Below are 21,871 nucleotides of genomic sequence, written 5' to 3'. Positions count from 1 at the left end.
CAGGCTTGCCCACTCCTGTAGAAGTTGACTTTATAGGAGGCACGAAGAGAAGTTGGCAGAAGAGCTGACTGCACGGATTGTGTAGAGATGCGAACACATTGATGAGAGTTGTTCTGCTACAATGGAGAATACTGGCATGGAGACTTCTGTACAGAATACCAGGCTCGAAAGACATTCATGAGACATATTGAGCCTCACTGATACTGGCAGAAACCTGTGGAGGGTCAACGTGCACTTGAGGAAAGTATTCAATTCACTGCTTCAAGAACAGGTGCAAGATTGCTGCCGTCTAAAACAGAAGAGATGTCAGATATGATGAAAGCGCTCCTGTTCTTTGAAGAGGTCATGAGAATCCACATGTCCCAAGGCACAATTACAAACCACACAGACCACCAAGCACCAAGCCCAGTAAGCCTTTTCCCAGGGTTGGGCCTAGTATCAAGCACTTGCTCTTCCCTCCCCCAAAGTCAGACATCCATTTCAAAGGATCAGCACCTGAGCTGCAATGAAGCCATTAGAAGCAGAGCAAGCCCCTCCTAGATTCAGAGTTCCTCCACCTTCACATTCTGTGCACAAGAGTGAAATCCTCCATAGTCAATTACTCTCGACAATAACAGACTGGAATTCAATTCATAGCTCACACCATGAAATTATGAATTTCCCCTAGATTCAGCAAATCCTGGTGTTATGTCTTCTATGGAATGAAGGGAGTGTGGTAAGTGAATGGATTCTTTGACAAAACTTGAATACGTAATAGGCCTCAGTATTTCAAGAGAGTACAGGTTACGATTTAAAGTCAGTTTTTGAAATGAACTGTAAAAGTCGCCATAAAGATGTAGGGACACATGTTTTGTGGATTGTCTTTTCCCTTCAGTCAAATCCCAAGTGCAGGGTATCATGGGGTGCAGTCTTGGATGGGTTAAATTGCTTTACAAAAAATGATCAGAAGATTAAACTTTCTCATCATTGATAGAAGTGCACCTGATTCTCCATAGACTAGCAAGGCTGCAGTAGTGTTCTCATAGCTATAATGCCTCTAGTTGTGATTGGAACCAAGCCTGCATGTAAATATGTTGTTTGGTTTTCCTTGTGTTTTCCTAGATAGAAATGGTACTTCTTGAAATGCCAACTTTGGCCAGTATGTGTCATTGGGAGGAACGGTCACCACATGAACAAGGGAAATCTAGGGTGGGGGAAATATCATTGCTCCAATACTTATTGCATGGTTCCTGCTGTTGATGAAGGCATCAACATTAAAGGGTTCGCCTGTCCCCTTCATCACTTTGGACTGCTATTTTACATTCTTTCTCTCTATTTTTTCTCGTAGAGCTGACAAATTGGCACCTGAAAATCACAACTCTGGTTTGTATCTATATTCAGTATGTTTTGAAAATTAACATTATTTTCATACAAATCCCAAAATATGTAAATCAATTCCATTAACTTTTGAAAGACTGCAACTGAGGTATCAACAAAATGGCAATACTGGAGTCTTAGGGTAAACCCTCCCAATATGGCTGTACAGATAAAAAAGCTAAGCAAGAATCATATGTCTGTGAGTTATGTCTGGAAAATGATGATTTATCAATGTCCAGCTGGCAGAGTACCAGTGCAAACTTCGCTCACTCGCTGCCATGTAGAAAGCAAGGTTAATATGGACTCACCCAGCCCTTGGCTCAGGACAGTTGCCGAACAGTGGTCTCTTTCTTCCAAACACAGAAAGAGGCCTCATAAAACCTGGAAGGAGGAGAAGGCAAAGTAGAGAATGGAAATCAGTGCAGGACCTGACATCTGGTGAAGGAGTAGCAAAGGTGAAACTCTGTTTTACTTGGATGCACACTCTCAAGCGGACAGGACAAATGGGATTGAATGCACGGCACTGAGTGTTAGAAGAGTGCACAGCAGATGCTTGGCTGACATAACTCAAAGAGATCATCACACAATAGCCCCACAATTGATTTCCAGACCAAGATCCGAGCTGCCAAATTTTAGCTAGCAGAGGCTGCGCAAGATGAGGGACAGGGCTTTGGATGATGGCATACTTTGAGTGTCAGTGATCTTGAGGGTTTTGTGGTAATTGGTTGGTACTATCAAGAGAGCAAACCGGCCTGGGACCCCAATGGGAAAGCAAACACACTGGCGTGCAAGGTTGAGTTTATTGAAATGTCCCATGGACGCATCCACTGCATATGCAGGCCCAGGGACCAATTTGGCATTTTGCTAATCGCGTATGTGTGGTGCTCAATTAGAGCGATCATGCATGTGGTCTGAGTTTTCCTGGGGGCCATGTGGTTGAAATAAGAATCCAAGGCCATAGGATCTGCCACTTTCATAGGCAGGACTGGGATAAGGGTTTGGTACGTGGCAGAAGATGCAGGACAGCTCTGTGGTAGCCTTCATGGTCCAATGCCACAAAGATGAGAGAAAAAAGAACAGTGGTCTAAGTCCCCAGCGTGAGATGTTGAAGCATTTCCTTCAGCATAATTTGCCAAATGCAAATGCTACATTTGGAATGGCACTGACATGGTATGGCAACGAGGACACAAAGATGGGGCTGTGCGATGATTGCAGTAGGCCCTGATTCATTACCCTCATAGAAATGTTTCCACAGGTGTTTCTGTATACAGAGAAGCTCTGGGAAGATCTAATATTGGGACATTCCCATGGCAATAGAAAGGACAAGCGCACTGTCATAATTGTGTTTTGGAAACACTCCAAAATGACACACAGCAGCCTGCAGAGCAGAAACCCATTAGAAGCTTTGTTTCCACAAGAGGTAGGGTCCTGTGCACTTTCAGAGCTGTGACAAGTGTAATAAAAATGAGGTTCTACTAAACGACAAAGGTAGGGTTTGTTCATCACAACTGCAACACCAGCAATTAGATTTATACCACACAACACACACAGGAAAATGACATGGCATCACTGTATAGGAGAAATTGTCATCACAGTAATATCATGGAATTACTTACAAACAAGAGACTGAAATTTTCACTTAACCAAGCCCTGCATGTCTAAATTATATACCTGATAATACTTGACCAGTAGAGATACAGAAGTATAGTAAAAGAGACAGGAAGTATTATTTTCAGTTCCAAAGTGGTTGAAGGCTCTAGAAAATCCTTTCAAAGAACTAGACTCTGAAACATGCCCAGAGAAGGCCTTGAAAATGGAGGTGAGAGAAACACTGAAGAACAACAGTTTCTCAGAATGACGAAGGGCAGAATACCAGAAAAGGGGAAGAGAACATCTAAAGACAAGCCAAATAAATTAAGTAAACTAGATGGATGAGATAATATCACGGTTAAAGTCAGGCCTATACAGACTACAAAATGCAGAGGGACTTGTGTGTGACTGCGAATACAGGAAAACAGAAATCTCTTGATCAGAAGATGACATAGAAAAGCACCTGAAAGCCAATGTAAACACTTCTGTTGAACCCTGGGATAAGACAAAGCATGCAAGGCTAGGATTCATAGGAGTCCCAGATGGAAAAGCAAGATATAAAAAAAAAATTTTGAAAAGTTATTTGGAAAAAAATCAGACTGAAACTTGCTGAAACGCAAGAAACAATCATCTATAAGAAACCAGGAAGAACACAGCGTCTAAAGCAGGTGGAATCCCAATAGACAAAGCAGCTGTATTATCATTCAAATCATCAAAGTTCATGATCAACCAAGTAATTTTAAATGCACTTAGAGTAAAGCAACGAAGTCACAACAGAACCTTCAGAGGTGTTTCAGCTGATATCTCAACAGATTCATTGTAGGACAGGAAGCAGGGCCAAGACATAGACCAAATTCATGAGAAAATCTGCAGTCTAGTGTAGAGTATGCCACAAGACTGCCCTTCACAATAATGGCCCAAGTAGAGAATTTCACAGAGCGGCCAATCGTAAAAGAATTCAGCAGTTCAAAATTTATCCTAAAAGAAAGATTGAGAATTCAACCCTGAATAGAAAACAAGCAGGATGATCTGGAAATAAGAACACCATCACTGGAAATGCAAAGGTTGCTATGACTTGTAAAGAAAAAACAGGAAGTAGGCAAATTAGATGTCAAAATCGTAAAAATGGGAGAAGGAAGCAGGAAAACATAGGTGATTTTCAGCACTTTACTATGTGAATCAGCTTATAGGACTCTCTGAAACAAACTGAGTGATACATGGCATAATGTCTTTGCAAAACAAACAACAAACAAACAAACAAACACCAAAAGTATACTGTTGACTGACATATATCCAAAGGAATCAAGATCATTCAAAAAAAATACGTAAAGTGATGTCAAGGATCATTCAGCACGAATCGACACAGTATCGCTGCTTGCATGTACACAGCAAAATTTTGTTTAGAAAACAGATGCGTGCATGAATATTCATAAATTTTGTTCCATAAGAGCACATCATGACCTAACGAAATGCCTGTTTTGAATAAAATGGATCCATAGTCCGTGATATAGGCTTATAGCATTCCAACAGGACGAATGAATGGAATATTGAACCCTATGAAGAGAATAAATGGCATATGCCTATAACAATGAAAAGTAGCTCTGCAAAACAGTACTAAGAGCAAAAGAGACAGACAGTAAATTGTACATTGGGATTTTTTTCATTTCATGGAATTTCAGCCCCCATGAAACAAATGGATCCATGTTCTGAGAGTATGGGTGTTTCAGCAGAAAAGCAACAGACGGATATGCATTCTGGGTGAATGGATATTATGCAATCATAATATTCCTATAGTGGGTCTTTATGTGCTTTTAACTGTTAGAAAGGTTAAAGACGTGTGAATACATAAACTTAAAATTGACACACTTCTCTCCATTTGTACTGTGTATAAAGATCTGCACAAAAGGAAAGAGGGAAGGAAATAAAGGACCATGGGACACTAATGGAGAGAATCACAATTAACTTAGGAACCTCTCATTTGATGCAGCACCTCCTCCAACAATGACAAAATGCAGCAACAATTGGGGATTTCAGTAACTGCTTGAATTCCAGGTGGAATGTTGGTGTGATCTTCATGGCTTGTTGTGGGTGGTGGATCAAAGGTAACTGGGTGGAACCCTGTTGGTGGATCAGTGTCATGGAAGGGCTGCCACCCTCTGTGAAGCTTGGGTTATGTCTCCTGTTCGGGAAGCTGTGTAAGTTCGAGATACTTCTGCCGCCCTATGGCCTGAGTTCACAAGTCAGTTTCCAGAACCTGAAAGGGAAGACAGTGGAAGTTCTGACTGTTTTCAGCTAACTGGTGAGGCTCTGAGGTACTTTCAGACTTGCCCACTCCTGTAGAAGTTGACATAATTGGAGGCACGAAGAGAAGTTGGCAGAAGAGCTGGCTGTACTGATTGAGGAGGGATGCAAACACATTGAAGAGAGTTGTTCTGCTACAATGGAGAATACTGGCATAGAGACATCTGTACAGAATACCACGCTGGAAAGACATTCGTGAGACATATTGATCATCACTGATACTGGCAGAAACCTGTGGAGGGTCAACGTGCACTTGAGGAACGTACTCAATTCACTTCCCCAAGAACGGGTCCAAGATTAATGCAGTCTAAAAAAGAAGAGATGTCAGAGATTATAAAAGCCCTCATGTTCTTGGAAGAGGTCATGAGAATCCACACGTCCCAAGGGGCAATTACAAACCAAACTGACATCCAAGCACCAAGTCCTGGTAAGCCTTTTCCCAGGGTTTGGCCTAGCTATGAAGCACTTGCTCTTCCCTCCCCTCCACCCAGGCATCCATTTCAAAGGATCAGCACTTGTGCTGCAATGAAGCCAGTAGGAGCAGAGCAAGCCACTCCCAGAATCAGAGTTCCTCCACCTTCACATTCTGTACATAATAGTGAGCTCCTCCTTGGTCAACTACTCTCAACTAAAATAGATTAGGTTTGAATTCTTAGCTCACACCATGAAATGATGACCTTCCCCTAGATTCAGCAAATTCTGGGGTTATGTCTTCTTTGGGGTGAAGGGAGTGTTGTAAGTGAGGGGAATTTTTGACTGGACTTGAAAATGTATTAGGCCTCAGTTTTTCAATACTGTATAGGTTACTATTATAAGTCAGTTATTGAAATGAACTGTAAAATTCACCATAGACATGTAGGGACACATGATTTGTGGATAGTCTTTTCCCTGCAGTCAAGTCCCAGGTGCAGGTTATCATGGGGGTGCAGGCTTGGATGGGTTAAATTGCTTTATCAAACATGATAGGATGATGAAACATTCGCATTGTCGATAGAAGAGCACCTGGTTCTCCATAGACTAGCAAAGCTGCAGCTGTGTTCTCATAGCCATAATGCCTCAAGGTGCTATTGGACACAAGCCTACATGTAAATATGTTGTTTGGTTTTCCTTCTGTTTTCCTAGAGAGAAAAGTTGCCCCTTGAAATGACAACATTGGCCAGTATGTGTCATTGGAAGGAAAGGGCACCACATGCACAAGGGAAACCCAGGTTTGGGGTTATTTCATGGTTCCATTATTTATTTCATGGTTCCTGTTGTTGTAGAAGGCATCAACAGTAAAGGGTTCACCTGTTCCCTTCATCACCTTGGACTGCTATTTTACATTCTTTCTGTCTATTTTTCTCTTAGAGATGAAAAACTGGCACCTGAAAATGACAAGTCTGGTTTGTAGATAGATACAGTATCTTTCGAAAATTAACTTCATTTTCATAAAAATCCCAAAACATGTAAATCAATTCCACTTACCATTTGAAAGATTGTAAATGAGGTATCAACACAATGTGAATAATGGAGTCTTCGGACAAACCCTCCAAACATGGTTGTACAGATAATAGAGCTAAACAAGAATCACATGTTTGTGATTTATGTTTGGAAATTGTTGATTTATCTATGTAAGTTGGCTGAGTACCAGTTCAAACTTTGCTCACTCGCTGCCATGTACACAGCAAGATAAAGATCGACTCACCCAGCCCTTGGCTCAGGACAGTTGCCGAACAGTGGTCTCCTACTTCCAAAGACAGAAAGAGGCCTCACAAAACCTGGAAGGAGGAGAAGGCAAAGTAGAGAATGGAAATCAGTGCAGGACCTGACCTCTGGTGAAGGAACAGCAAAGGTGAAACTCTGTATTACTTGGATACATACTCTCAAGTTGACAGGAAATATGGGATTGAAAGCAGTGCACTGAGTTTTAGAAGAGTGCACAGCAGATGCTTGGCTGACAGAATTCAAAGAGATCATCACACAATAGCCCCACAACTGATTCCCAGATCAAGATCCAACCTGCCAAATTTTAGCTAGCAGAGGATACGCAAGATGAGTAAAACGGCTATGTATGATGTCGCACACTGAGTCTCAATGATCTTGAGGGTGATATGGTTTGTGGTTGGTCCTATCAAGAGAGAAACTGGCCTAAGACCCTAGTGGGAATGCAAACACACTGGCGTACAAGGTTGAGTTTATTGAAATATCCCATGGAAATATCCACTGCATCTGCAGGCCTAGGGACCAGTTTGGCATTTTGCCAATTGAGCACATGTGGGGCTCAGAGACATCATGCATATGGTCTGCGGGTTCCTGGGGGCCTTGTGTTTGAAATTAGTATCCGAGGCCATAGGATCTGCCATTTTCATAGGCAGGAGTTGGATTAGGGTTTGGTACGTGGCAGAAGTTGAGGGACAGCTCTGTGGTAACCTTCATGGTCCAATGACACAAAGATAAGAGAACAAAGAAGAGTGGTCTAGGTCTGCATAATGAGAAGATGAAGCATTTCCTTCAGCATAAACTGCCAAATGCAGATGCTACATTAGTAATGGCACTGAAATGGTATGGCACCAAGGACAACAAGGTGGGGCTGCGGGATCATTGCAGCAGGCCCTGATGCATGACCTGCTTAGATATGTTTCCACAGGTGTTTCTGTATGCAGAGAAGCTCTGGGAAGAACTTGTACTATTTGGACATTCCCATGGCAATAGAATGTACAAGTGCACTGTCACAAAGGTGTTTTGGAAACACTCCAAAATGACATACAGAAGCCTGCAGAGCAGAAACCCTTTAGAAGCTTCATTTCCACAAGAGGTAAGGTCCTGTGCACTTTCAGAGATGTGACATAAGCATAATAAAAATGAGGAACTAATAACCGACAAGAGTAGGGATTTTACATCACAACAACTGCAACACCAGCAATTAGAGATAAACCACACAACACACAAAGAAAAATGACATGGCATCACTGTGTAGGAAAAATTGTCCTCACAGGAATATCATGGAATTGCTTAGAAACAAGAGACTAAATCTTTAACTTAACCTTGCCCTGCAAGACTACATTATATACCTGATAATACTTGAACAGTAGAGCTACAGAAGCATAGTAAAAGAGACAGGAAGTACCATTTCCAATTCCAAAGAGATTGAAGGCTCCAGAAAATTCTTTCAAAGAATAGACTCCAAAACACTCCCAGAGAAGGCCTTCAAAACGGAGGTGAGAGAAACACTGAAGAACTACAGTGTCTCAGATTGACAAAAGGCAGAATACCAGAAAAGAGGAATAGAACATGTAACGATGAGACAAATAAAAGAAGAAAACTAGAAAGATGAGATAATATCACGGGTAAAGTCAGTCCAAAGCAGACTACATAATGCAGAGGGACACGTGAGGGTCTGTGAAGACAGCAGAACAAAAATCCCTTGATCAGAAGATGACATAAAAAAGCAACTGAAAACCAATGCAAACACTGCTGTTGAACCCTGGGATAAGAAAAAGCATGCAAGGCTAGGATTCATAGGAGTCCAGATGGAAAAGCAAGATATAAAAAAAATTTTTTTGAAAAGTTATTTGGAAAAAAAATCAGACTGAAATTTGCTGAAATGCAAGAAACAATCATCTATAAGAAACCAGGAAGAACACAGAATCTAAAGCAGGCGGATCCCAATAGACATACAAGTAGCTGTATTATCGTTCAAATCATCAATGTTCATGATCAAACCAGTGATTTTAAATGCACCAAGAGGAAAGCAACTAAGTCACAACAGAACCTCCAGATGGGTTTCAGCTGATTTCTCGACAGATTCATTGCAGGACAGGAAGCAGGGAAAAGATATAGACCAAATTCTGAATGAGAAAATCTGCAGTATAGTGTAGCCTGTGTCACAAGACTGCCCTTCACAATACTGGCCAATGTAGAGAATTTCACAGAGTGGCCAATCGTAAAAGAATTCCGCAGTTCAAAATTTATCCTAAAAGAAAGATTGAGAATTCAACCCTGAATAGAAAACAAGCAAGATGATCTGGAAATAAGAAAACCATCATTGGAAATGCAAGATTTGCAATGAGTTGCAAATAATCTACAAGAAGCAGGCAAAGAAGACATCAAAATCCTAAAGATGGGAGAAGGAAGCAGGAAAACATAGGTGATTTTCAGCACTTTGCTATGTGAATGAGCTTATAAGACCCTCTGAAGCAAACGGAGTGATACATGGCATAATGTGTTTGCAACACAAAGAACAAACATACAAACAACAAAAGCGTATGGTTGACTGACATACATCTGAAGGAACCAAGATAATTCACAACAAAATAGTCAAAGAGATGTCAAGTATCTTTCAGCATGCATAGACATATTATCACTCCTTGCATGTATCCAAAACACTTGTATTAAGAAAACAGATGTGTTCATTAATATTTATAAATATTGATTCATAAGAGAACATTGTGACCTAACCCAAATGCCTATTTTGAATAAAATGGATCCATAGTCCATAATATATTCTTACATGCTTTCCAACAGAATGAATGAATGGCATACTGAACCCTACGAGGAGAATAAAAGGCATATGCCTATAACAAAGACAAGCAGCTCTGCAAAACCGTACTAAGAGCAAAAGAGACAAACAGTAAAGTGTACATTGGGATTAGTTTAATTTCTAGGAAATTCAGACCCCATGAAACCAATGGATGTAACTTCTGAGAGTGTGGGAGTTTCAGCAGAAAAGCAACAGAAAGATAAGCATACTGGGTGAATGGATATTATGAAAGCATAAGATTACTATAGTGTGTCTTTGGGTACTGTTAACTGTTAGAAAGTTTAAACACGTGAGAATTGATAAACAAAATGGACACATCACCCTCCCTTTGTTTGTGTCTAGTGACCTGCACAAAAGAAAAGAGGAAAGAAAAAAAGGAACATGGGATGCTAATGGTGAGAATCACACTAATCTTAGGAACCTCCAGTCTGTTGAAGCCCCTCCCCCAACACTGACAAGATTCAGCAACCATTGGGAATGGCAGTTACTGTTTGAATTCCAGGTGGAATGTTTGTTTGTTCCAAGTGGCTTGTTGTGGCTGGTGGATCCAAGGTAACTGGGAAGAACCCTGTGGGTGGATCAGTGTCATGGAAGGGCTGCCGCCCTCTGTGAAGCTTGGGTTATTTCTCCTGATCGGGAAGCGGTGTAGGTTCAAGATACTGCTGCTGCCCAATGGCCTGAGTACACGGGTCAGTTTCCAGAACCTGAAAGGGCAGACAGTGGAAATTCTGCCTGTCTTCATCTTATTGGTGAAATTCTGAGGTACTTTCAGACTGCCCAGTCCTGTAGAAGTCGACTTTATGGGAGGCACAAAGAGAAGTTGGCAGAAGAGCTGGCTGTTCAAATTGAAGAGAGATGCGAACACAATGATGAGAATTGTTCTGCTACAATGGAGAATACTGGCATGGAGACTTCTGTACAGAATACCAGGCTCAGAAGTCATTCATGAGACGTATTGTGCCTCACTGATACTGGCAGAAACCTGTGGATGTTCAACGTGCACTTGAGAAAAGATTTCAATTCACTGCTCCAAGAACGGCACCAAGAACCCTGCTGTCTAAAACAGAAGAAATGGCAGAGATGATAAAAGCGCTCATGTTCTTGGAATAGATTGTGAGAATCCACACGTCCCAAGGGGCAATTATTAACCACTCAGTCCACCAACAACCAAGCCCTGGTAAGCCATTTCAAAGGGTTGGGTCTAGATATCAAGCAATTGCTCTTCCCTCCCCTCTTCTCAGGCATCGATTTCAAAGGATCAGCACCTGAGCTGCAATGAAGCCAGTAAGAGCAGAGCAAGCCCGTCCTAGAATCAGAGTTCTTCCACATTCACATTCTGTGCACAACAGTGTTCTCCTCCATGGCCAACTACTCTCAACTAAAATAGATTGGAATTGAAATCTTAGCTCACACCACGAAATGTTGATCTTCCCCTAGATTCAGGGAATTCTGGTGTTATGTCTTCTTTTGGGTGAAGTGAGTGTGGTAAGTGAGGGGAATCTTTGACTGAAGTTGAATATGTATTAGGCCTCAGATTTTTAAAACATTATAATTTTGTATTCTAAGTCACTTTTTAACAGGAACTGTAAAAGTCGCCATAGAGTTGTAGGAACACATGTTGTAAATTGTCTTTTCCCTTCAGTCCAGTCCCGGGTGCAGGTTATCATGGGGGTGCAGTCTTGGATGGGTTAAATTGCTTTATCAAACATGATCGGATGATTAAACATTCTCATTCTGGATAGAAGAGCACCTGGTTCTCCATAGACTAGCAAAGCTGCAGCAGTTTTCTCATAACTACAATGCATCTAGGTGCTATTGGAACCAAGCCTATGTGCAAATATATTCTTTGGGGTTCCTTGTGTTGTCCTAGAGAGAAAAGTTGCCCCTTGAACCACCAAAATTAGCCAGTATGTGTCTTTGGGAGAAAGGGCACCACATGAACAAGGGAAACCCAAGGTGGGGGTTATTTCAAGGTTCCGATAGTTATTGCATGGTTCCTGTTGTTGTTGAAGGCATCAAGAATAAAGGGTCCACCTGTCCCCTTCATCAATTTGGACTGCTTTTTTACATTCTTTCTATTTTTCTCTTAGAGCGTACAATGTGGTACCTGAAAATGACAAGTCTTGTTTGTAGCTAGACACATTATGTTTCAAAAATTGACTTCATTTTCAAACAAATCCCAAAATATTTCAATCAATTCCATTAACCATTTGAAAGGCTGCAAATGAGGTATCAACACAGTTTAAATACAGAAGTTTTCTGGCAAAAACTCCCACCGTGTCTATACAGATAAAATAGCTACACAAGAATCACATGTATCTGAGTTATGTCTGGAAAGTGATTATTTATCAATGTCCAGCTGGCAGAGTACCAGTGCAAACTTCGCTCACTCGCTGCCATATACAAAGCAAGATAAACTTCGACTCACCCAGCCCTTGGCTCAGGACAGTTGCCAAACAGTAGTCTCTTACTTCCAAAGACAGAAAGAGTCCTCACAAAACCTGGAAGGGGGACAAGGCAAAGTAGAGAATGGAAATCATTGGAAGACCTGACAACTGGTGAAGGAGCAGCAAAGGTGAAACTCTGTTTTACTTGCACGCAAACTCTCAAGCAGACAGGAAACACGAGATTGAAACTGGTGCACTGAGTGTTGGAAGAGTTCACAGCAGATTCTTGGCTGACAGAACTCAAAGAAATCACCACAAAATAGCCCCACAATTCATTCCCAGACATAGATCCGAGCTACCAATTTTGAGCTAGCACAGGATGTGCAAGGTGAGGGACAGGGCTTTGGATGAGGGCACACACTGAATCTCAGTGATCTGGAGGGTGTTGTGGATTTTGGTTGGTCCTATCAAGAGAGAAAACCAGCCTTGGACCCAAATGAGAAAGCAACCACCCTGGCGTGTGAAGTTGAGTTTATTGAAATATACCATGGCCACATCCACTGCATCTGCAGACCCAGGGACCAATATGGCATTTTGCCATTAGAGCAAGAGTTGGGCTCAATCAGAGCCATCATGCATCTGGTCTGAGGGTTCAAGGGGGCCTTGTGGTTGAATTCAGGGTGCAAAGCCATAGGATCTGCCACTTTCATAGTAAGAACTGGGATTATGGTTTGGTACGAGGCAGAGGATGCAGGTCAGCTATGTGGTAGCTTTCATGGTCAAATGCCACTAGGATGAGTGAACAAAGAACTGTGGTCTAGGTCCACAGCATGAGAAGATGCAGCATTTCCTTCAGCAATATCTCCCAAATGCACATGCTACATTTGGGATGGCACTGATATATTATGGCATCGAGGACCCCAAGGTGGGGCTGCGGGATCATTGCAGCAGTCCCTGATGCATGACATCCTTAGATGTGTTTCCACTGGTGCTTCTGTAGACAGAGTAGCTTTGGAAGAACTGGTACTTTTGGGACATTCCCATGGCAATGGAAAGGACAAGCGCACAGTCATGATGGTGTTTTGGAAACACCCCAAAATGGCATACAGCAGCCTGCAGAACAGAAATCTTTTAGAAGCATCGTTTCCACAAGTGGTAGGGTTCTGTGCACTTTCACAGCTGCGACTTAAGCATAATAAAAATAAGGTTCTACTAAATGACAAGAATAGGGTTTGTTCATCACAACAACTGCAACACCAGCAATTAGAGAGATACCACACAACACACACAAAAAAACGGCATGGCACCACTGTCTAGGAAATATTCTTCCGCAAAAATATCATGGAATTGCATGCAACCAAGAGACTAAAACTTTCACTTAACCAAGTCAGGCAAGTCTAAAATATATACATGATAATACTTGACATGTAGAGATACAGAATTATAGCAAAAGAGACAAGAAGTACAATTTGCAGTTCCAAAGAGATTGAAGGCTCCAGAAAATCCTTTCAAAAAACTAGACTCCGAAACACTACCAGAGGAAACCTTGAAAAAGGATGTGACAGAAACAGTGAAGAGCAATCGTGTCTCAGAATCACAAAGGCAGAATACCAGAAAATGGTAACAGAACATTTAAACATGAGCCAAATAAAATCAGAAAACTCGATGGATGACATAATAGCAGGGGTAAAGTAAGTACTAAGCAGACAACATAATGCAGAGGGATTCGTGAGTGACTGCGAAGACAGGAGAAAAGAAATCCTTTGATCAGAAGATGACATAGAAAAACAACTGAAAATCAATGCAAAAACTGCTGTTGAATCCTGGGATAAGATAAAGCATGCAAGTCTAGTATTCATAGGAGTCCCAGATGTAAAAGCAAGATATATAAAAATAAAAGTTTGAAAAGATATTTGGAAAAAAACCAGACTGAAATTTGCTGAAATGCAGGTCACAAACTTCTATAAGATACCAGGAAAAACACAGCATCTAAAGCAGGCGGAATCCCAATAGACCTACAAGCATCTGTATTATCATTGAAATCATCAAAATTCATGATAAAACTAGTGATATTATATGCAACTAGAGGAAAGCAACCAAGTCACAACAGAACCCCCAGAGGGGTTTCAGCTGATAACTCGACTGAATCATTGCAGGAGACAGGAAGCAGAGCCAAGATATAGACCAAATTCTCAATGAGAATATCTGCAGTCTATTGTAGCCTATAACACAAGAATGCCCTTCACAATACTGGGCGATGGAGAGAATTTCACAGAGCGGCCAATCGTAAAAGAATTCCACAGTTCAAAATTTATCCTAAAAGAAAGATTGAGAATTCATCCCTGAATAGAAAATAAGCAAGATGATCTGGAAATAAGAAAACCATCATTGGAAATGCAAGAGGTGCAATGAGTTGCAAAGAATAAACAAGAAGTAGGCAAAGAGCACATGAAAATCCTAAAGTTGGGAGAAGGAAGCAGGAAAACATAGGTGATTTTCAGCACTTTACTATGTGAATCAGCTTATATGACCCTCTGAAGCATACGGAGTGATGCATGGCATAATGTGTTTGCAAAACAAACAACAAACATAGAAACAAGCACCAAAGCATACGGTTGAATGACATATATCTGAAGGACACAAGATAATTCAAAACAATACTCAAAGTGATGTGAAGTATATTTTGGCACTCATCGACACAGTACCACGGCTTGCATGTACACAACAAACTTAAAATTAGAAAACAGAAGCATGCATTAATATTCATAAATATTGATTCATAGGAGCACATAGTGACCTAACCCAAATGCCTATTTTGAATAAAATGGATCCATAGTCCATGATATAGTCTTACATGCCTTCCAACAGGATGAATGAATGGCATATTCAACCCTATGAAGAGAATCAAAGGCATATGCCTATAACAAAGACAAGCAGCTCTGCAAAACTATACTAAGTGCAAAAGAGACAAACAGTAAAGTGTACATTGGGATTAGTTTAATTTCTAGGAAATTCAGACCCCATGAAACCAATGGATGTAAGTTCTGAGAGTGTGGGAGTTTCAGCAGAAAAGCAACAGACGGATATGTATACTGGGTGAATGGATATTATGCAAACATAATATTACTATAGTGTGTCTTTGGGTACTGTTAACTGTTAGAAAGTATAAACACGTGTGAATCGATAAACTTAAAATGGACACACCTCCCTCACTTTGTATGTGTCTAGTGATCTGCACAAAAGGAAAGAGGGAAGGAAAAAAGGAACATGGGATGCTAATGGAGAGAATCACACTTACCTTAGGAAACTCTAGTCTGTTGTAGCCCCTCCCCCAACACTGACATATTCAGCAAATATTGGGAATGGCAGTTACTGTTTGAATTCCAGGTGGAATGTTGGTTTCTTCCGCATGGCTTGTTGTGGCTGGTGGATCCAAGGTAACTGGGCAGAACCCTGTGGGTTGATCAGTGTCATGGAAGGGCTTCCACCCTCTGTGGAGATTGGCTTAGGTCTTTTGTTCGGGAAGCTGTGTAAGTTCGAGATACTGCTGCTGCCCAATGGCCTGAGTACACGGGTCAGTTTCCAGAACCTGAAAGGGCAGACAGTGGAAGTTCTGCCTGTCTTCAGCTTACCGGTGAGGCTCCGAGGTACTTTCAGACTTGCCCAGTCTTGAAGAAGTCGACTTTATGGGAGGCACAAAGAGAAGTTGGCAGAAGAGCTGGCTGTTCAAATTGAGGAGAGATGCGAACACAATGATGAGAGTTGTTCTGCTACAATGGAGAATACTGGCATGGAGACTTCTGTACAGAATTCCAGGCTCAGAAGTCATTCATGAGACGTATTGTGCCTCACTGATACTGGCAGAAACCTGTGGAGTTTCAACGTGTACTTGAGAAAATTACTCAATTCACTGCTTCAAGAACGAGTCCAAGATTCCTGCCGTCTAAATCAGAAGAGATGTCAGAGATGATAAAAGCGCTCGTGTTCATGGAAGGGGTTGTGAGAATCCACACGTCCCAAGGGGCAATTACAAACCACACAGAACACTAAGCACCAAACCCTGGTAAGCCTTTTCCCAGGGTTGGGCATAGCTATCAACCAGTTGCGCTCCCCTCCCCCCAAACTCAGTCATCAATTTCCAAGATCAGCACCTGTGCTGCAGTGAAGCCATTAGGAGCAGAGCAAACCCTTCCTTGATTCAGAGTTCCTCCAACTTCAGATTCAGTTCACAACAGTGAACTCCTCCATGGTCAACTACTCTCGACAATAATAGACGGGATTTCAATTCTTAGATCACACCACGAAATTATGACTTTCCCCTAGATTCAGCAATTGCCGGTGTTATGTCTTCTTTGTGGTGAAGAGAGTGTAGTAAGTGAAAGTAATCTTTGGCTGAACTTGAATATGTATTGGCCCCAGGTTTTCGAGTATAGGTTAGTTTTGTAATTCAGTTTTGAAATGAACTGAATAAGTCACCATAGACATGTAGGAACACATGTTTTGTGGATTGTCTTTTCCCTTCATTCAAATCCCAGGTGCAAGTTACCATCGGGGTGCAGTCTTGGATGGGTTAAATAGCTTTACCAAAAATGATCGGATGATTAAACATTCTCATCGCTGATAGAAGAGCACCTGGTTCTCCATAGACTAGGAAAGCTGCAGCAGTGTTCTCATAGCTATAATGCCTCTAGTTGCTATTGGATCCAAGCATACACGTAAATAAGTTGTTTAGGTTTCCTTGTGTTTTATTAGAGAGAAATGTTACACCTTGAACTGCCAACATTGTCCAGAAAGTGTCATTGGGAAGAACGGTCAACCCATGCACTACGGAAATCCAGAGTGGGGGTAAATTCATGTTTCCAATACTTATTGCATGATTCCAGGTGTTGAAGAAGGCATCAACAGTAAAGGGTTCACCTGCCCCCTTCATCCCTTAGGAATGCTATTTTACATTTTATTTGTCTCTTAGAGCTGACAAAAAGGCACCTGAAAATTACAAGTCTAATTTGTAGCTAGATACATTATGTTTTGAATATTGACCTCATTTTCATATAAATCCCAAAATTTGTCAATCAATTCCATTAATCTTTTGAAAGACTGCCACTGAGGTATCAACACAATGCCAATACTGGAGCCTTCGGGCAAACTCTTCCACAATGGCTGTACAGATAATAGAGCAAAACAAGAATCAAATGTCTGTGAGTTATCTCTGGAAAGTGTTGGTTTATCTATGTCCATTTGGCAGAGTACCAATGCGAACTTCGCTCACTCGCTGCCATGTACACAGCAAGTTAAAGAACGACTCACACAGCCCTTGGCTCAGGACAGTTGATGAACAGGTTCTCTTACTTCCAAAGACAGAAAGAGGCCTCACAAAACCTGGAAGGAGGAGAAGGCAAAGTAGAGAATGGAAATCATTGCAGGACGTGACCTCTGGTTAAGGAGCAGCAAAGGTGTAACTCTGTTTTAATTGGATGGACACTCTCAAGAGGACAGGACACATGGGATTGAAAGTGGTGCACTGAGTGTTAGAAGAGTCCACAGCAGATGCTTGGCTGACAGAACTCAAAGAAAGCATCATACAATAGCCCCAAAATTGATTCCCAGAGCAAGATCGGATCTGCCAAATTTTAGCTAGCAGAGGCTGTGCAAGATGAAGGAAAGGGCAATGGATGACGGCACACATTGAGTCTCAGTGATCTTGAGGGTGTTGTGGATTGTTCTTTGTCCTATCATGAGAGCAAACTGGCCTGAGACCCCAATCAAAAGCAACCACAGTGGCATGCAAGGCTGATTTTATCAAAATACCCCATGGAGATATCTACTGCATCTGCAGTCCCAGTGACCAATTTGGAATTTTGACAATCTAGTACGTGTGGGGCTCAATCAGAGCCATCATGCATCTGGTCTAGGGTTACTGGGGGTCTTGTGGATGAAATCAGAATCCAAGGCCACAGGATCTGCCACTTTCATAGGCAGGACTGGGATTAGGGTTTGGTACGTGGAAGAGGATGCAGGACAGCACTGTGGTAGCCTTCATAATCCTATGCCACAAAGATGAGAGAACAAAGAATAGTGGTCTAGGTCCGCAGCATCAGAAGATGAAACATTTGCTTCAGCCTAATCCGCCAAATGTAAATTCTACATTAGAAATTGCTCTGACATGGTATGGCACTGAGGACAACAAAGTGGGTCTGTGGGATGATTGCACCAGTCCCTGATGCATGACCTCCTTAGATATGTTTCCACAGGTGTTGCTGTATACAGAGATTCTCTGGAAAGGACTTGTAATATTGGGACATTCCCATGGCAATAGAAAGGAAAAGCGGACTGACCGATGGTGTTTTGGAAACACTCAAAAATGACATACAGCAGCCTGCAGAGCAGAAACCATTTAGAAGCTTCGTTTCAACAAGAGGTACAGTCCTGTGCACTTCCATAGCTGTGACATAAGCGTAATAAATATGAGGTTCTAATAAACGACAATAGTAGGGTTTGTTCATCACAACAACTGCAACACAAGCAATTAGAGATAAACCAAACAACACAAACATAAATACAACATGGCATCACTGTATAGGAAAAATTGTCCTCACAGGATTATCATGGAATTGCTTACAACCAAGAGACAAAAATTTTCACTTAAACAAGCCCTGCAAGTATAAATTATATATAGGGTAATGCTTTCCCAGTAGAGATACAGAAGTATAGTAAAAGAGACAGGAAGTACCATTTTCAGTTCCAAAGATATTGAAGACTCCAGAAAATTCTTTCAAAGAACTAGACTATGAAACACTCCCAGAGAAAACCTTGAAAACAGAGGCGAAAGAAACACTGAAGAATAACAGTGTCTCAGAATGAGAAAAGGCAGAATACCAGAAAAGGGGAAGAGAATATCTAAAAACGAGCCAAATAAAATCAGAAAACTCGATGGATGAGAAAATATCATGGGTAAAGTCAATCCTAAGCAGACTAGATAATGCAGAGGGACCCGTGAGTGACTGTGAAGACAGGAGAACAAAAATCCCTTCAAAAGAAGATGACATAGAAAAGAAACTGAAAACCAATGTAAACACTGCTGTTGAACCCTGGGATAAGACAAAGCATGAAAGGCTAGTATTCAAAGGGGTCACAGATGGAATAGCAAGATATATAAAAATAAATAACTTTTAAAATGTATTGGAAAAAAATCAGACTGAAACTTGCTGAAAGGCAAGAAACAATCATCAATACAAAACAAGGAAACAAACAAAGTCCAAAGCATTTGGAATCAAAATAGACCTACAAGCAGCTGTATTATTACTCAAATCATCAAAGTTCATGATAAACCCAGTGATTTTAAACGCACCTAGATAAAAGCAACTTAGTCACAACAAAACTCCAGATGGGCTTCAGCTGATATCTCGACAGATTCATTGCAGGACAAGAAGCAGGGACAAGTCATAGACCAATTTCTGAATGGAAAATGCAGTCTAGTGTAGCCTATGCCACAAGACTGCCTTATACAGTACAGGCTGATGTAGAGAAATTCACAGACAGGCCAATCATAAAAGAATTCAGCAGTTCAAAATTTATTCTAAAAGAAAGATTGAGAATTATATCCTGAATAGAAAACAAGCAAGATGACCTTGAAATAAGAAAACCATCATTGGAAATGCAAGAGGTGCAATGAGTTGCAAAGAATAACCAAGAAGTAGGCAAAGAAGATGTAAACATCCTAAAGCTGGGAGAAGGAAGCAGGAAAACATAGGTGATTTTCAGCACTTTACTATGTGAATCAGCTTATATGACCCTCTGAAGCATACGGAGTGATACATGGCATAATGCGCTTGCAAAACAAATAACAAACAAACAAGCACCAAAAGCATATGGTTGACTGACATATATCCAAAGGACACGAAATAATTAAAAAAAATACTCAAAGTGATGTCAAGTATCATTCAGCATGCATCGACACAGTATCACTGCTTGCATGTACACAACAAACTTGTATTTAGAAAACAGATGCATGCATTAATATTCATAAATATTGATTCATAAGAGCATATAATGACCTATCCCAAAGGCCTAATTTGAATAAAATGGATCCACCGTCCGTGACGTAGTCTTACATGCCTTCCAACAGGATGAATGAATGACATATTCAACCCTACGAAGAGAATAAAAGGCATATCTCTATAACAAAGACAAGTAGCTCTGCAAAACTGTACTAAGAACAAAAAAGACAGACACTAATGTGTACATAGGGATTAGTTTCATTTCTAGGAAATTCAGCCCCCATGAAAAAAATGGATGGAAGTTCTGAGAGTGTGGGGGTTTCAGCAGAAATGCAACAGACATATATGCATACTGGGTGAATGGTTATAACGCAAACAGAAGATCACTATAGTGTGTCTTTGGGTACTGTTAACTGTTAGAAAGTTTAAACACGTGTGAATCGATAAACTTAATATGGACACACCTACCTCCCTTTGTATGTGTCTAGTGATCTGAACAAAAGGAAAGACGGAAGGAAAAAAATGAACATGGGAAGCGAATGGAGAGAATCACACTTATCTTAGGAACCTCTAGTCTGTTGTAGCCCTCTCCTAACACTGACAAGATTCAGCAACCATTGGAAATGGCAGTTACCGTTTGAATTCCAGGTGGAATGTTGGTTTGTTCCGCGTGGCTTGTTGTGGCTGGTGGATCCAAGGGAACTGGGCAGAACCCTGTGGGTTGATCAGTGTCATGAAAGGGCTTCCGTCCTGTGTGAAGCTAGGGTTATTTCTCCTGATCGGGAAGCGGTGTAATTTCAAGAAACTGCTGCTGCCCAATGGCCTCAGTTCACGGGTGAGTTTCCAGAACCTGAAAGGGCAGAAAGTGGTACTTCTGCAAATCTTCATCTTACTGGTGAGATTCCGAGGTTCTTTCAGACTTGCCCAGTCCTGAAGAAGTCGACTTTATGGGAGGCACAAAGAGAAGTTGGCAGAAGAGCTGGCTGTTCAAATTGAGGAGAGATGCGAACACAATGATGAGAGTTGTTCTGCTACAATGGAGAATACTGGCATGGAGACTTCTGTACAGAATACCAGGCTCAGAAGTCATTCATGAGACCTATTGGGCCTCACTGATACTGGCAGAAACCTGTGGAGGGTCAACGTGCACTTGAGGAAAGTATTCAATTCACTGCTCCAAAAACAGGTCCAAGATTGCTGCCGTCTAAAACAGAAGAGATGTCAGATATGATGAAAGCGCTCCTGTTCTTTGAAGAGGTCATGAGAATCCACATGTCCCAAGGCACAATTACAAACCACACAGACCACCAAGCACCAAGCCCAGTAAGCCTTTTCCCAGGGTTGGGCCTAGTATCAAGCACTTGCTCTTCCCTCCCCCCAAGTCAGACATCCATTTCAAAGGATCAGCACCTGAGCTGCAATGAAGCCATTAGAAGCAGAGCAAGCCCCTCCTAGATTCAGAGTTCCTCCACCTTCACATTCTGTGCACAAGAGTGAAATCTTCCATAGTCAATTACTCTCGACAATAACAGACTGGAATTCAATTCATAGCTCACACCATGAAATTATGACTTTCCCCTAGATTCAGCAAATCCTGGTGTTATGTCTTCTTTGGGGTGAAGTGAGTGTGGTAAGTGAGGGGAATATCTGACTGAAGTTGAATATGTATTAGTCCTCAAATCTTTAAGACACTATATGTTAGTATTGTAAGTCATTTTTGA

The 21,871-nt window shown here is 41.4% G+C and overlaps 2 long non-coding RNA genes across 2 annotated transcripts; both read right to left on the bottom strand.

Annotated features, from left to right (window-relative positions):
- Window positions 1-216: 216 nt before the first annotated feature.
- LOC135319337 (uncharacterized) lies at window positions 217-5,723 on the bottom strand. Its single transcript, XR_010377863.1, has 3 exons — window positions 4,918-5,723; window positions 1,665-1,737; window positions 217-289 (listed from the first exon to the last, which is right to left on the bottom strand). It is a non-coding gene; the product is annotated as an uncharacterized LOC135319337 (long non-coding RNA).
- A 1,066-nt stretch (window positions 5,724-6,789) lies between these two features.
- LOC135319336 (uncharacterized) lies at window positions 6,790-21,521 on the bottom strand. The gene is made up of 3 exons (XR_010377862.1): window positions 20,785-21,521; window positions 12,195-12,267; window positions 6,790-7,004 (listed from the first exon to the last, which is right to left on the bottom strand). It is a non-coding gene; the product is annotated as an uncharacterized LOC135319336 (long non-coding RNA).
- Window positions 21,522-21,871: the final 350 nt, after the last annotated feature.

Source organism: Camelus dromedarius, chromosome 25 (assembly GCF_036321535.1).
Source record: "Camelus dromedarius isolate mCamDro1 chromosome 25, mCamDro1.pat, whole genome shotgun sequence".
Taxonomy (NCBI): domain Eukaryota; kingdom Metazoa; phylum Chordata; class Mammalia; order Artiodactyla; family Camelidae; genus Camelus; species Camelus dromedarius.
Note: the sequence above shows the minus strand (reverse complement) of the source record. Positions and strands in the feature narration are given on the sequence as shown.